This window comes from Cavia porcellus, unplaced genomic scaffold, assembly GCF_034190915.1.
Source record: "Cavia porcellus strain 051 isolate PalLab524CR breed Dunkin Hartley unplaced genomic scaffold, mCavPor4.1 scaffold_2, whole genome shotgun sequence".
Taxonomy (NCBI): Eukaryota; Metazoa; Chordata; class Mammalia; order Rodentia; family Caviidae; genus Cavia; species Cavia porcellus.
In genome coordinates this window covers 8,654,848-8,669,922 of record NW_026947485.1, presented here as the reverse complement: position 1 = coordinate 8,669,922, position 15,075 = coordinate 8,654,848, and the positions used below count along the sequence as shown (strand labels likewise).

General features: G+C 43.1%; 1 long non-coding RNA gene across 1 annotated transcript; it reads left to right on the top strand.

Moving 5' to 3' along the window:
* The first annotated feature begins 6,793 nt into the window (after nucleotides 1–6,793).
* LOC134472591 (uncharacterized) lies at nucleotides 6,794–10,946 on the top strand. The gene is made up of 2 exons (XR_010042480.1): nucleotides 6,794–7,092; nucleotides 10,480–10,946. It is a non-coding gene; the product is annotated as an uncharacterized LOC134472591 (long non-coding RNA).
* The last annotated feature ends 4,129 nt before the right edge of the window (nucleotides 10,947–15,075 follow it).

Below are 15,075 nucleotides of genomic sequence, written 5' to 3'. Positions count from 1 at the left end.
TCAAACTTTCCTGCAAGGTAGTACAGAGCAGCAGCAGCAGCAGCAGCAGTTCTTGTTGTTGTGAGTATTACGGGGCTTTCTAAAAACAAGGTTTCATTACACAGTTCCGACTGGACACAATGCGGCCTAGGCTGGCCTTGAACTTGTGACGGCCCACCTGTCTCTGCATGCTCAGTGCTGGGGTTACACTCTTGCACAACCATACCTGGCTAATTTCAGTTTTATGAATGAGGAAAACAGGGCTCAGGGAGGATAAGTAATAGCCCAAGGTCACAAAGCTCAGATGCAGTGAACTGAGGCACATCTGACTCTCAACCCGTGACCACTGAACTGCTCTGTGGACACTTCCTCCTTACCACAGAGGAGCACAGTGCAGTCCTAATTTCTCCTCCTTTCCTTTATTTTTCTCTCCTCTCCTCTTCCTTCCTTCCTTCTGTACTTTTTCTCTTGGGTGCAACATCATGCAAAGAGTCTATAATTAATGTTTAAAAAGTAACATCTTTATTCCTGGAAAAGTAAGCTCAGTCCTCAAGCTGGTACTGTTAATAACATATATCTGTACTTCTGTGGCATTCTTGGAGTGACAGAACCTGGCAGGAGCTTCAGCATTCCTGCTGGTTATCTTCCTAACTCTGTGGAGATCCCCATTACACAAAATTACAGTCATTTAAAAAAAAGATTAAGCATCACATATTGACGCAAATTGCCACTAGGAGGATAGAATGAAATGAGGTTTTGAGAAGCACCCCGAGACCCTTCTGTCACAAATTTAGCAATATTACTGCAGTTTCCTAGTGGGATGGCAGAACACACCGAGATGAGAAGGGACAGTGTCTTTACCATTTACAACCCCAAATTCTAGTAGATCCGCTTTGAAACTGACCACTTCACCGTGACCATGACCGCTTTTCAGGGCCATCTGGGAAGCCAAGCAGGGAGATGATAGCCTGAGATTGATGGTGTGAGACCAGGATGCATGACTCTGTGGTCTGACAAAAGCAGATTTATTGGCTCCATGTAGCCGAGGATCTCCCAGGCACACCCCAGCTATGTAGGCTGAGCAGACTTTTCATGGTGCTAGTTGGTGCGGCTTGTGTCTCAAAGCCTCACGCAGTCACAGCTGGGGCTTTTCAGAGGTGTCTGGATGGAGAGTGTGTGATGCTGGGATTTAATGTGGGGTGCTGGGGTGAAGGTGTGTGATTACTAAATCAGTCCACTGATAGGTCTGGCATGGTTCTGGGTGTGGCTGATGCCAAGGCCCGCCCTGTGTGTGAGTGCTGCCCACTCTAAGGGCATGGAGCCCGGATAGAACGTAGGAGACGGGAAGGGGCTGCTGTTGCCCCTCAGCTGGTTTCTGCTTGCTGCTTTTCTGCCTTGTTCCTTCTACCCACCGTGGATTCTTCCTCCTCGGCCGTGCCACCCTGTCGTGGAGCCAGCCGACTATAAACTGGAACCTCTACAAACTGAGCTGCCATAAACCGTTCTTCCTTTAACTTTGGGTGCCACAGTTGTCTCAGCAATGCACAAAGTCACTAAGACACTAGTCTTAGGACACTGCTCTACCATGATAAGCTTAACATGCAATTTGGACTAAAATAAGGACTTCTAGTCACCTCACATGTGGCCGACATGGTGGCGTACTTGACAGAAATGTATTCAGCCATCCGTCCGTCCATCCATCCACTGGATAGTAACCGGGACTGAGGTTAGACGTTGGGACAGATTCAGGAAACACTTGTTCTAAAGACAAGGACAAAGAAGAGGTAGACCAAGAATCAGTTTAGTGATGAAGTAGATTTTTAAAGCCCAAGAAAATGAAAGTGACAGAAACACAGAGGGGCAGAACTTTCTGGATGACTGAACAGTCAATGAACTTTAAGTGCCCGCCAGACCCAAATGCCTTGAACAAAGCAGCTCCAGATAGTGCCTTCTGATGTTACACTCTGCTCTTCCAAAAAATCAGACCGTGTCTCTCTTCCCCAGTGCACCTCCTATATTTAAAACTGTCGAGTGGCTTTTTAGGACACTAAAGCCCAGACCTCCTGAGGCGCTGGCCTCTGCCTACCTCTGCAGTTTCGTCTTCTGGCCCTCTTCTCCCTCTTCCCACCTTTCATCACACTGGTCTTTTGCTGTCCCCAAACGCCTGTCTTGTTCCTGCACCCCGGCCCTGCTGGAAGGTGCTTGGATGGTCCTGCAGACACTTTAACAGTGTCACTTCTCGTCATGCACATCTCAGTGTAAAGTTCATCCAGAAGAGTCCCCCGGCAGGCCCGCTTACTCCCTGCTCCCCGGCCCAGTTGGTCTCACTTCCTTGTTTTTGTTTTGCTTTGTTTTCTTTCTTTCTTCCTTTCTTTCTTTCTTTCTTTCTTTCTTTCTTTCTTTCTTTCTTTCTTTCTTTTTTTCTTTCTTTTTATCTTAAAAACAAACCAAAAAAGATAGAAATGATGGGGCTGGGGATTTAGCTCAGCGGTATAAGCACCTGCCTTGCAAGTGTGCAGTCGTGAGTTCGATCTCCGGTACTGTTAAAAAAAAAAAAAAAAAGATAGAAATGATACAGAATTTCAAAAAATAGTAGGAAATTAATAGTAGTTAATATAGTGCATATTGTTATCTTAGAAGTATTTGTTCAGATCACAAGCTTCAGGCATGGAAAATGATCAAACATTCAAACAATAAGAGCACAAACTTCTTCTTGATGAGCTAGCAGAGATTAGTAGTATAGTTATCTATCTCTCGTATACATATATGCACACATATATGTACATCCGTATATCTATAATTTTTTCCTTCTTCCTTTTCTCTGTCCCCTTATCCCAGTTGTTCTTTCCTTTTGAGCACTTTCTCTCCCTTTCATTTTCACAACATCAATTGTAAATTTTGGATCTTATTACTCTTTCAGATTTTTTTTTGATTCTGTTATGCTTGGTTTTTTTTAAATCTCACTTAGAGCTAAATTAATGTTTTGTTCACCTGCTGTCTTAGCCACTTTTCTTATCACTGATACTCGATACCCAATGCCCACAACTTGAAGGGGGAAAGGTTTACAGAGCCTACAGTGTGTAGAGGGTTCAGTGCATAATCGGCTGGCCCCAAGGCAGGCTAGCATGGCAGAGGGGCACTGGCAAAGAGAGCAGCTCACAGCACGGTGAGAAGATGGGTGGGGAGGAACTGGGGAGAGATAAACTCCTCCTGCCACACCCCCAGTGGCCCACCTGCTACAATCAGTGGCCTCCCAGCATCACACTTTCCTGTAAGCTCATCAGGCACTAACCCATTGACAAATATCACACCCCCGTGATCCAACCACCTCCCTGAATCCCCATGTAGAAGCACCTGAGGCTTTGAGGGCAGGTGTCTGTAACACTTGCTTTTGTTTTTCTTTCCCACTAGAATATGTGCTTCCTGAGGGCAAGGTCTTAGTCTGCACCAACATTTAGTATATAACAATGCTCCATTAATATCTGTTGAATGAATGGGTAGAGGGATGTATAGATAGATGAATACATTTTTTGTCAAGTGACATCGTTTTGGTCTCATCTGAGGGGACCAGAGGTTGTCATTGTAGTCCAAGTTGTCTATGGAGCTTGTTGTCACCTATAGTAGCTTAGGAAGAGGCCGCATGAATCTCTGCCTGCACTGTACAAGCTATCTGAGCCCTTGAGGTTTGCATTAGGGGCATTTTAAATTCAAAATCATGCGGGAAGGCAAAAGATGCAAGCAGTAGGGAAGGGGACAGCAGAAACAGGGTTATTAGGAAAGCAGACAGAGCCGGGCACGTGGCACATGTCTGTAGGCCCAGCACTCGGGAGAGTGAGGCAGGAGGATTGCTGTGAGTTTGAAGCCAATCTGGGCTACATCGTAAGTTCAAGGCAGCCTGAACTGCATAGTAAGATCCTGTCTCAGGAAGAAACCAAACCAAACCAAACCAAAACAAAACAGCAGACAAAAAGGGAAATACATGATTGGAGTCTCAAAAAGAGTGCTGTCACTAGCGTTTGAATCAGTGTTGGGTCACCAAAGAAGTTTAGAGCTCCAGTCTTATCCTAGAGGATAAGCATTTCTCCAGTTTTTGGCGAGAGCTTTCCTATCTGTCTTTTAGTAAAAATGAAGTGTTTTTAATCCTATGAAAAAATTCTTGACAAAGTTTGAGACATAGGAGGCCTTTAAAAGGCTGACGTCCTAATGTAAAACATGATGCTTTCATAGGTAAGAGCTCTCTGTTTACGTCCGGAGAACCTACTGTACAAACATGAGTTTAGTGGAGGACCGGACTAAATAGCAACCGAAAGCACTTTTTTTTCGTATCTGCAAGTTCAGCGTACATAACAGTGGGATGAACAAAAAAGCAGTAATTCCATCTTAGGTGATGTTTATAAAGCCATCGGGTTCCATGTTAGAGACAAGATTCCCTCACCTGCACTGTGCATATCCAGCTGGACCTGGAGCGCAGCGCTCCACTCTGGGGACCACGTGAAGAACAAAGCTTTGGGAGGAGGCCAGGTGAGTCCATTTGCTCGGAGAGGCATAGGTGTGCTGGGCTGGTTGAAGGATAAATGAACCTCTCAGAAACGAGCACAACCAGAAGAAAGAGTCGCGCCTGTTACAAAACCTTCATTGTTGAAGGAAGAAATGATTTCGTGTACCTTTTGCTCAACACCTGATCTCCAGATTCAGGAACCCTCCCGCCCCTGCAGCGCCTCCTGTGGTTGGAAAGTGTTTTTCCCCTGTTGGGTTTTGGATTTCCTGGGAATCAGTTGCCCCTTTTTGCCTATTTCTCCCTTTCAAGATGGGACAGACTCTCCTACGCCTGTGCCACTGTGGTATTTGGAAGTAGATGACATGCTTTTCTCTGCTAGGCTCGTGGCAGGGGGACCCTCCTTTAGGATGGATCAGGCTCTGAGCCTCACCCACATATGATGCAAATGAGGCTCTGGGCTTTGGAGTCTTGAGCTGATACCAGAACAAGTTAAGAACTGGGGGACTATTGGGATATTAATGCAATTTGCATTGTGGGAAAGACATGAGGTGACTGGGGATGGATTGCTTTCCAAAGGTCATGCGCTGGAAGCTTACTCTCTAGAGTGGCTGTTTTGGGGAGGTGTTTAGTCATGGACCTCCACCTTCATGAACTGTTTTCATGGGGTGAGGTCATTAACCGAAGGGGCTTGCTCATGGGACACCCCCTGGTCCTCTTGTGCATGCTTGATTGCCCTTCTCCTGCATCAGGACAGGACACAAAGACCTGCACCAGGTGTGGCACCACTCTCTAGGATCTCCCAGGCTCCAGGACTGCGAGTCAAATAAACTTCTCTTCTTTGCAAATCACTCAGTCTATGGTATTCTGTTGTATCAAAAAATGGCCCAGAGATATCTCCCCACCACATATTCATACCCGATTCCTATACAGAGTAGAAGTAAAACAGTTAAAAGTCAAGTTCACCAAAATTCTTCAAGAGTTTGGGACCTGGGAGGTCTAGGTAGCAAATTCGTGGAAATAGCATTGTTTCAGCTTTGCAACAGAAAACAGCGGCTTCTTGGACTATGGTCACCGCCACTGTACCAGGAAGTGGCAGGAGACCTGACTCAGGCTGCAGCACTGTGGGCAGAGGTGGCATCATAATTTCTAATTCCCCCACAATGTGCATTCACATGTACATTACATGCATATATTTCATTTTTGGCCCACATCCATACCCAGAACCTTAGGGCTCTAGCTTTGCGCTAATGTTAAGGATTGAATTGGAGAGTAGTTTGTTTTATCCGAGGGTGACCAACAACCCTTCAGGCTGAGGAAACCGAGCCAGTTTTTTTCTAGAGCTCTACCCAGCAAGACAGTAAATATGGCACAGGCTCGCTGACTGTGGTAGCCTTGAGTATTAGTCTTCTTAGGCTGCCAGAGTGAAACACCACAGCCGCATGGCCTAAGCCTTGGAAATTTATTTTCTTACAGTTCTAGACACTGAGGTACCAGCATGATTGGCTCTGTGACAACTGGTCTTGCTTACGACTAGCTGCAGTCTCTCTGTGCTTCCTGGGCAGCAAGGGAGAGGGGGAATCCCTCTCTGGCTTCTTGCTGTAGGAGCACAATCCTGGGGGAGTAAGGCCCGCCATAGGACCTCATTCCACCTGGATTACTTCCTAAAAACCCCACCTCCGAATAATGCCACACTGAGGTCCAAAGCTTTAACATGCAAAAGGAAGGGGACACAATTCAGTCCACAGCACTTTGCTTTTGGATGAGAATTGTGGAAATGTTGACTTTGGAAACAATAGTTCTTTTTTCTTGTTCATTTTTGCCTCACAATCTATTGTTGATTGCTCAACGATATTTCTGCAGTGCTACATGAGGACTGCGGAAAGCAGGAAAGGGGAGTAGCCGAGTTACAACATCTCTCCACTCATTCCAACCTGCCGACCTCAGGACAAAGTTAATTAACTCCTCTAAATTTCAGCTCCCTCACCTATGAAAATGCTTAGTGTCTGAAATTGTTGTGAGGCTTAAATGAGAATTACAAAGCACTTAGTGCAGTGCCTGATGTGGAAAATATTCAAGAAGTGATGCCTTAAAAAGAAAGCCAGATCTTGAGTGTAAAATTTTAAGTGAACGGAGGTGTAGAGTATCCGACATCTAAAAGACACACAGAACTGATCAAAGACCCAATGTAAATTAACAGAGTACATATTGTAAACAGAGGGACTTCATGGTTTTTCTAGGTGTATGGAACTGCTCTCTTTCTCCTGAGAGACTGTGTTTTTCCTCTGAATGTTGGACAAAGAAAAAGGAAGACATATCTAGATCGTCAAGGAGGCAAGGGCATTTTTTATTGCTCAGAACGATAACTGACTGTACTGTGCATAGTTTTATGAGTCGATCCTCGGTAACATCTATCAGGACAGAGCTGTTAACTACCTCCCATAAAATCCTGCCGGAGCCACAGAGGATGCAGAGCGGAGAAATCATGCGTGGCTGCATGCCGTCCGCCCAGCTACGAGCCCCTAATCAGCAGCTCTGTGGGTGAGGCGGCTCACGCTGTTAACTCCACTTAGAAACTGACTTTGAAGCAAGGTCAAGAGAAATGCACTGCGAGTACAGTGAGTATCCGAGGGTAGCCTTGAATTAAATCATTGTGCAAATTAAATTCTTATGTGAATCAGCCTCATCTTTTTTTCTGGGGCTGCACCATGAATCTCCTGTCCCCTTGGCCTTCATCTCCACCCTTCTCTGTTTTCCACCCTTGCCCACGGCCAAGCAGACTCTTCAGAATTCGGGAATCATCATGCATGCATGTATTCCGTCCACCGAATGATCTGAACGTCTGTGCCGAAAGCAGAAGTGGGGGCTAGAGGTATAAATACGGATCAGGGTGTTTGTAAGTGAGCATTCCACAGGCTGGTTTGAGAAACAGAAAGGGAAATCATTGCACTATAATTTGATAACTGCTTTAAAAGAGCTATGATGGGCAGGGATGACTGTTCTGCTTTGGGAAGAAGAAATTCCTTGAAGCCTGTGTTTCTTGGTTTGCATGTTGAGGGAGTAAAGGCTGAAGGAATTTCAGCCAGAAGAAACAAAATGCGTGTGAGCTTAGACTCTCATGTTGTTGGCACTGAGGCTTCATGGAGAAAGGGAGGCTGGGGAGAGACGGACCAGCAGCAGCATGGGAAACTCAGAGGGGAAACATTTGGCCCCGTTCTGAATTTTAGAATGGACATAACTTCCAGCTCCTGGAGAGTAGCCTCTCGTTTTAGAAGATAAACTAAGGCTTTGGGCACTTAATAACTTGTTCAGGACAGGACCACGGGTACTGCTAATTCCAGGTCCTCCACTTCTTTCTCTGTGGCCTCCAAACACAGCTCCTAGCACCTACTTGGAAAGCTGTCCCTAGGAATCCTGGAAATTGGACCTTTCAAGCTCAACCTAGTAGACAGGGTGTGGAGTCAGCTCTATAGTCCTATGTCTGTTCATTAAAGTCGTGTTCATTTGAATTATTTTCTTTTTGTGTGTGTTCAGGATTGAACCCAGGACCTAAGCATGCCAGGCAAATGCTCTGCCACTAAGCTAGACCCTTAGCCTCAAATTTGACAAATATTTCACATACATTGTGATCAGGTTTAAAGACCACTTAAAGGAGAGCATATTAGCCATGCACATCGTGGTACATGCCTGAAACTCAGCACGCAGGAGTCTGAGGCAGGAGGATTGCTTCGAGTTCAAGGCCAGGCTGCGCTACACAGTGAAAAACCTGTCATAAAAAAAGAAAAGAAAGAAAGATAGAGAGAAAAAAAAGAAAGAGTATAGTGGGTTTTGGCCTCTGCTCAAAAAACCTGCCATAAATATGGTGATGACCCAACAGTTCCAGAGGCTGGAATCAGTTTTGCGGGCTATTGTCCAGGTGTCACAGGCTTAGCTCCTTCCTGCTCAGAGCGCTGGGGAGAGTTTGTTGCCAGCCTAATCCAGCTGCGGGAAGCTGCTCGCTGTCCTTGGCTGTCACCACCTCACTCCAGTCTCCGCACAGCTGTCACACTGCCTCCTACCCCACTGTCCTTCGCACCTCCTTCTTGCTGGACCTCTCTGCTTAGCTTTAGGGCCCACCTGAGTAATCCAGGCTAAACTTCCTGCTGTAAAATCCTTAATCACTGTGCAAGGTCTCTTTCTCTAATTTTTATTTTTACCAATACAAGTTTGCAATACACAGTGGTTACATTCGGGGGGGGGGGTTGATACATAATACATCTTATTTTTTTCATAATCAAATCTTTTGTATAGAAAGTAAAAATACAATGCACAAAATGGTAGAAAATGTTTTGTAAATTATCTGGCTGTTGTTTCTATTATAAACAAAGAAATATGATAATTCAATAATAAAATGATATGAAGTCCTAGTTTAAAAGGGGGAAAGAGGGCTGGGATTTAACTCAGTGGCATAAGCGCCTGCCTGGTAAGTGCAAGGTCATGAGTTCAACCCCTAGTACCAAAAGTAAAGAAATATATAAAAATCAAACAAAACAAAACGGGCAAAGATGTAATGGATCTAAATAGATACTTCTCCAAAGAAAACACACAAATGGTCAGTGAGTACCAAGAAAAGATGCTTAATATCATTACATTTCTTTATCCATACCCTTCTCCCCTTCCCCCGTCATCTCCCTCCAACTCTTGGTTCCTTTCAGTTTTGTAAGTGATCGCCCTGTTTCCTATTATTTCTATTCTGCTCCCTAGAACATTTACATCTTGGGTTTCTCACATAAGAGAAACCATGAGATATCTGAGCTTCTGCGACTGATTTATTTCACTTCACATAATGGTCTCATAATGTACCCATTTTCCTACAGATGACTCAAGTTTACCCTTCTTTATGGTACAAGATCTCTTTTTAATATAAAGTAACACTTGCAGATTCTAGGGCTCAGCAAGTGGATGTCTTGGTTTGTGGTGGTGATGGAGATTATTCAGTTTACTAGAGCGACCAATATTCTTTGTCCTGTTCATGCCTAGGGATATTAGGAATTCAAAGGTAGATAGGAAAGGCTAGACCAATAATCCCTTAATGTCTCAGTCCATAGGAGAATCAGAAGGGTTTGGCCTAATCTTTGTAGGGAAAAAGGCAATAGTCTGTTCATTCTGCTCATAGTAAGGGCCATCATAGTTAAATAAATTTTGAGCTGAAAGTGTGCTTGGCATTTTAAAAAGAGTTGGGGGCTCCTGCAATTAATGTTGGCTGATTACTAATGGCAGAGCCCCGTGACAAACTGAGTACCAAGAATAAATGCTTTTTGATGTGCAGACTCAGGGTCATAGTTTCTGGATGGATTTGGCTCTGTGTTTAACTCAGGACATGCTGAAGCCTCAGAGCAGAACTGCCATTAAACTCAGGGTCCCTGCTCCAGGACCTGCACATGAGAACACCCTGGCATCCTTTTGGCTGTGTCTCTCCCCCAAGAAAGCCAAAGGGGACGTGCCCACTGGAGTCTGAGCTACTGTGGTAGTCCGGGATTGAAAGGAGAACAAGACAGTGCAGGACACCTAATTTATAGTATTATTTTATAGTAGTCAAAAGAAGAGTTAAATACAAGAAGTGCAGGAAATCTGTCCATACATTAGAGACCCCATGAATCTAGCTGAGGGCCTGGATCCCTGAGCAATGTCCTGTGTGACTTCAGCTGAAAACCTAAAGACCATGACAATGACTCACGCAAGTCTATTTCATGGATCTGTACTGGGAAGGCCCACAGGCCAGTGGTGGAAGCCAGAAAGTCTGTGCCAGCGGGGTGAAGGACCTGTGCCAGGAGGTTATGGGTTCTGCACTGGAACCAGGAAGCAATTCTCTAAGTAACGACCAGGGCTCCCCCAAAAAGCACCACAGCCATACTTAGCATCAATGAGGTCCCAAGCTCCTCCAGTGATGAGAACAGCCAAGTTCATATCAGGAAGCTAGTGTGAAAAGCTTCTGGGGATTTAACAGTACACATCTTCCCTTCCAGATCCAGAAAGTGGTAAAGACCAGAGCTCCACAAAGCGAACCGCTGCAAACTCCTCTGACAATGGGAACAGCCACATTCTTATCAGGAAAGAAGCTCAACAAGCTCCTTCAGGAGGACCAACAACATCATAGAGAACCAACAGCACTGTATCTCTACCTCTCCATTTCTCCTTTTTATCTCCACAATAATCCTCGGCCATCCACACTCAGCACCACGCTGATTCAGTTCAGCTGATATTACAAGTTGACCACCAGTTGTCAATCCACCATAGTACTCTCCCAAAAATCCTTCAGGTACCCAGGAATTTTAGGTCCTGTCCAAATAGTCCCAAGTCTGTTTCCAGGACCTACATCAAATGATGTCAAGAAATACTTCTGCTGTGGCCATGGATCGGCTCTTTGTAGGAGGCTCTTTGCTCTGAATGTTTGTGTTCTGCCAAATTCATATTAAAAATTCCTGACCCACTAGCTGATGACACTGAGAAGCGAGTCCTCCATAGGCAATTGAAGGTTAATGCTCTTTGGTCTGTTGCTGCTTTCACCATGTAAGGTTAAGAGAGAAGGTGTCATCCATGACACACAGTTGGCCTTTACCAAACATAGCATTTGTCAGAGTCTTGATCTTAGACTCCCAGCCTCCAGAACTGTAAGAAATAAATTCTTCTTTGCAAGCTACCTGCTTTATGGTATTCTTAGAGCAGTTCAAATGGACTCAGACAGATGGAACTTGGACAATGAGCAGGGATTACATAGGTAAGTGTCAGGCTATGACAGAACAGGACGAATCTCGGAACCAAAGTCATAAACCAGAGTTCAGTTCTCCTTAGTGACCTTGAGGGTCTGGCAGTGAACTCTGATAGATCTGAGAACATAGCCTATTTTTATAAAGATATATTTGTGATACAGGATGATCAGGCATCTTTCTCTTGGCAGTTTTTCAGCCTGAAATATAAATATGAAATAATGAGATATGTGGGATGTAGGCCTCCTTAGTACTCTTCTTGTGTTGGTCTCTGTATATGCAAGAGACAAGTCTGGCCAAAGTTGTTTTTACTACGTGAACAGCAACACCAAAGCTGGAGGTGGCCACTGAGCACAAGGTATGGCAAGCACTTCACTACTGTGGGAAGGAATCAAGCTCAGCTTGTTAGAGCAGTAGGCTGAATTTTTAAAAAAAAAGTTCAAATAACTCCACAAGCTACTAGAAAATTGATGTCTGTTTTAGGGCCTCGACCTTCATAAAACAGGGTGGTTACCTGGAGTGAGAGGAGTAAACATGATGCATTAGTCAGCGTTCCAGTTGCTGAGACCAAACACCCAACACCTGTAACATTTTGGCTTAATTTGGTTTAACTGGCTCACGGTTTCAGAGTGTTCGGTTCATGCGGTGGGCTCCAAGGCAGAAATAACATGGAGCAAGGGGATGGTAGAGCAAAACCGCTCAGGTCATGGTGGCTAGGAGGGGAACAGCACTAGCCAGAGAGGAAGGGTCATGGACAGATTTAGTACCCAAGGTTACACCTCCCCAACACAGCCAGTAATCCCTTGGGTGGCTTCCAGCCTAATCAAATTAGGTTAATTGTCACACATGATGAACACACTGGTTTTGAGCTTAGTAGTATCAATATTTAATACTAAAGTCCAACACTAACATTTAGTCTCTGGTGTTCAGAATTTGAAAAATGCCTGGTTCTTTTTTTTAAAATTTATTTAAAGAGAAAAACAAAACTAAACGAAGCAAAACAGTAAAAGGCTAGAAGTAATACAGAATTTCAAGAGAAAAAATATACAGTAAGAATTCACCAGTTAATAGATCACACATCGTCATCTCAGAAACAGTTGTCCAGATTACAAAATTAAAGCATACAAAGTGGACATTAGTACAGTGAGATTGCAGACAGTGTTCAATGATCCAACAAAAACTCAGTAATATGGATCTCTATCCTACACATTTAAATATACTTGCAGTTATATCCTTTTTTTAAAAATTTTTTTGTCTTTTTCTTTTTTTTATCGGTACCAGGGATCGAACTCATGACCGCCTGCTTGCAAGGCAGGTGCTTATGCCGCTGAGCTAAATCCCCAGCCCCTGCAGTTATATCCTTTAGATCACTTTCCTTCGTCTCTTTTTTATGCTAACAATCACACTTTTTGGTTTCCATTTCTCCCATAGTTCTTATAACTTTTTCTTTGAAGAGGAAAAGAAAAAAGATTAAAAAAAAAACAAAAAACAAAACAAGACAGATCAAAGAAAAACCCAATGTGACAAAGCAAAACAGAGTCAGAACAGAAGGATGGACATAGTATATAATGCAAAAAAAAAAAAAAAAAAAGATTACTAGGTGATCAACAATGGTTACCATTATGCCTCTTGTTATCCTAAAAAGAGTTGCCTATATCAGCTGGTATAAAAGAATTGAACAAAACAGTACAGAAGACCAATAAAACCCACATTGGAGAGCTTACAGGACTTCCAAAGAAGATAATAGTCAAACAATAACGGGCATCATAGAATATCTGGTTGCCTTCCAAATAGTTGCCTATACCCTCAAACGATACTATTAAGCAAAACAGAATATAATAAAGTCAGTCAGAACAAGATGTGGAGAACAATACAGGGGTTCAAATCAGGTTAGTAGGGAAACAAAAAAGTTACTATATCGCAAGATTTTTAATTTAGTTTTCCCTTAGTTAAAAGATTCTAAGAAATAAGTTAATTTTTAAAAAAGCGGGGGGAGATTGAGATTATAAAAAAGAACATATCAATAGAACACCAGTCGGAACCAAAAAATTTAAGCATCATTGTGTTTCACCACCAGATAGCCTGACATTAATAGTAGTTACCATCGTGATTCTTTCCTTGAAATATTCGAGTCTAACTTCGTATACTATAGCATCAAACTTATCAAGACAGCATGAAACCTTTCAAGAGAATGAAATTATTGCAGGGTATTTAGAACCAAATGCCTGATTCTTTTTTTTTTTTTTTTTTTTGTCTTTTTCATTTTTATCGGTACCAGGGATCGAACTCACAACTGCCTGCTTGCAAGGCAGGCGCTTATGCCGCTGAGCTAAATCCCCAGCCCCATGCCTGGTTCTTTTTGTAAATTCCAGTCTTGTTATAACTAGATAATTCAGTTGCATAAGAACTAAAAGTTATTTTGGCAAAAATTTAAGTGAACAAAACAACAAGTGATTTTTCATAAAAGATATTCTTCCATGAAGATTCACTCAAATTATATTTTTTGAACCTAGTAGGTGTAGGAGTGGTTTTCTTTCATTGGAGGGGGGAAAAACAGATAACTTTATTCAAAAAATTCCTAATCTATTGATAGATTTCTTCAGATAATCTAATTAACAATGATTAAATAACTTACTCTTGCTGAGACATAATGCCAGACATTGCTATACTGAGAAGAAGAGGTTTGCTTTGGCTTAGTATGTTGTAGCTTCAATTCATAGTTGGCTGGCTCCAGGATAGGGTGACATGGCAGAGGGGCATTGCAGAGGAGAAATACCTCTGCAATGGTGTGGCTTTGGGAAGCAGAGAGATCAAGGGAGGAGGAGGGGGGAGACAGACCCTTCTAGGTCACCCACTTCCTCCAACCAGGCTTCACCTCCCAACATCAAACATCCACTGATATGTATCATACCCCCATGATCCAGTTACCCCCCCAAAGCCCCACTTGTGAGTGCATGAGATTTTGGGGGAACATTCTGAGGTAAACCATAAATGGGGAATAGGTTTTCCATCTTTAAGATCATACCCAGAGAGCACAGGGTTATAAAAAAAGAAATTGACCAATTATCAATAATATAAATATTGCTTTCCCACCATTGGAATCGTATAGTGTGTGGCAAGCCTGCATCTTCCGGTCTCTAAGAAATCTTAGGTGAACTTCAAACTGCACTCTCACAGTGAAGAAGCTTTCTTGTGGGACTTTTCACCTTGGAAACTGTTCCTGAAGGATGACATTATCTGACTTAATGCAAAACTTTGCTTGTGTATCACTTCTGTCTTAAAGTACAAAGAAAACATTTAGAGAACTTTTTCTTAAGTGTCCCCTTTCTTCAGGGACAACACTAAAAAGTACTGATACACAACCCTTGTTCTGGAGCCCTTTACTGTATACTTTTGCTCTTCCTGCTGCACTAGATACAGAGGCTACAGAGGAAAGTAGTCGAATAGGCATTGGCCAAGGTCTTCTGTTAAAGGGGACAGAGTAAATCGCTTAGGTTTTATGGTCATGTCTATGTCACAACTGCTCAGCTGTACCATCATGGTGTGAAAGCATTATAGGCAATGTGTAAATGAGTGGTTATAGTTGTGTGGAAACAAAACTAATTATGGACAGCAAAATTGCAATTTCATATTACTTGCAGATGTCACAAAATACTGTTTTTTAAAAAATTTTTTTCTCTAACTTATGTAAACTGTAAACACACTCAGTTTATAGGCCAAGATCACTGGTAGCAAACCGATAATTTAAAAAATGAGGCAAGCTTTAAAAAAGATACAAAAACAGGCATCAATTTAAAACCATGACACTCCTAGATAAAACAGAAGGGAGAAACTTCTTGACACCGATCTTGGTCA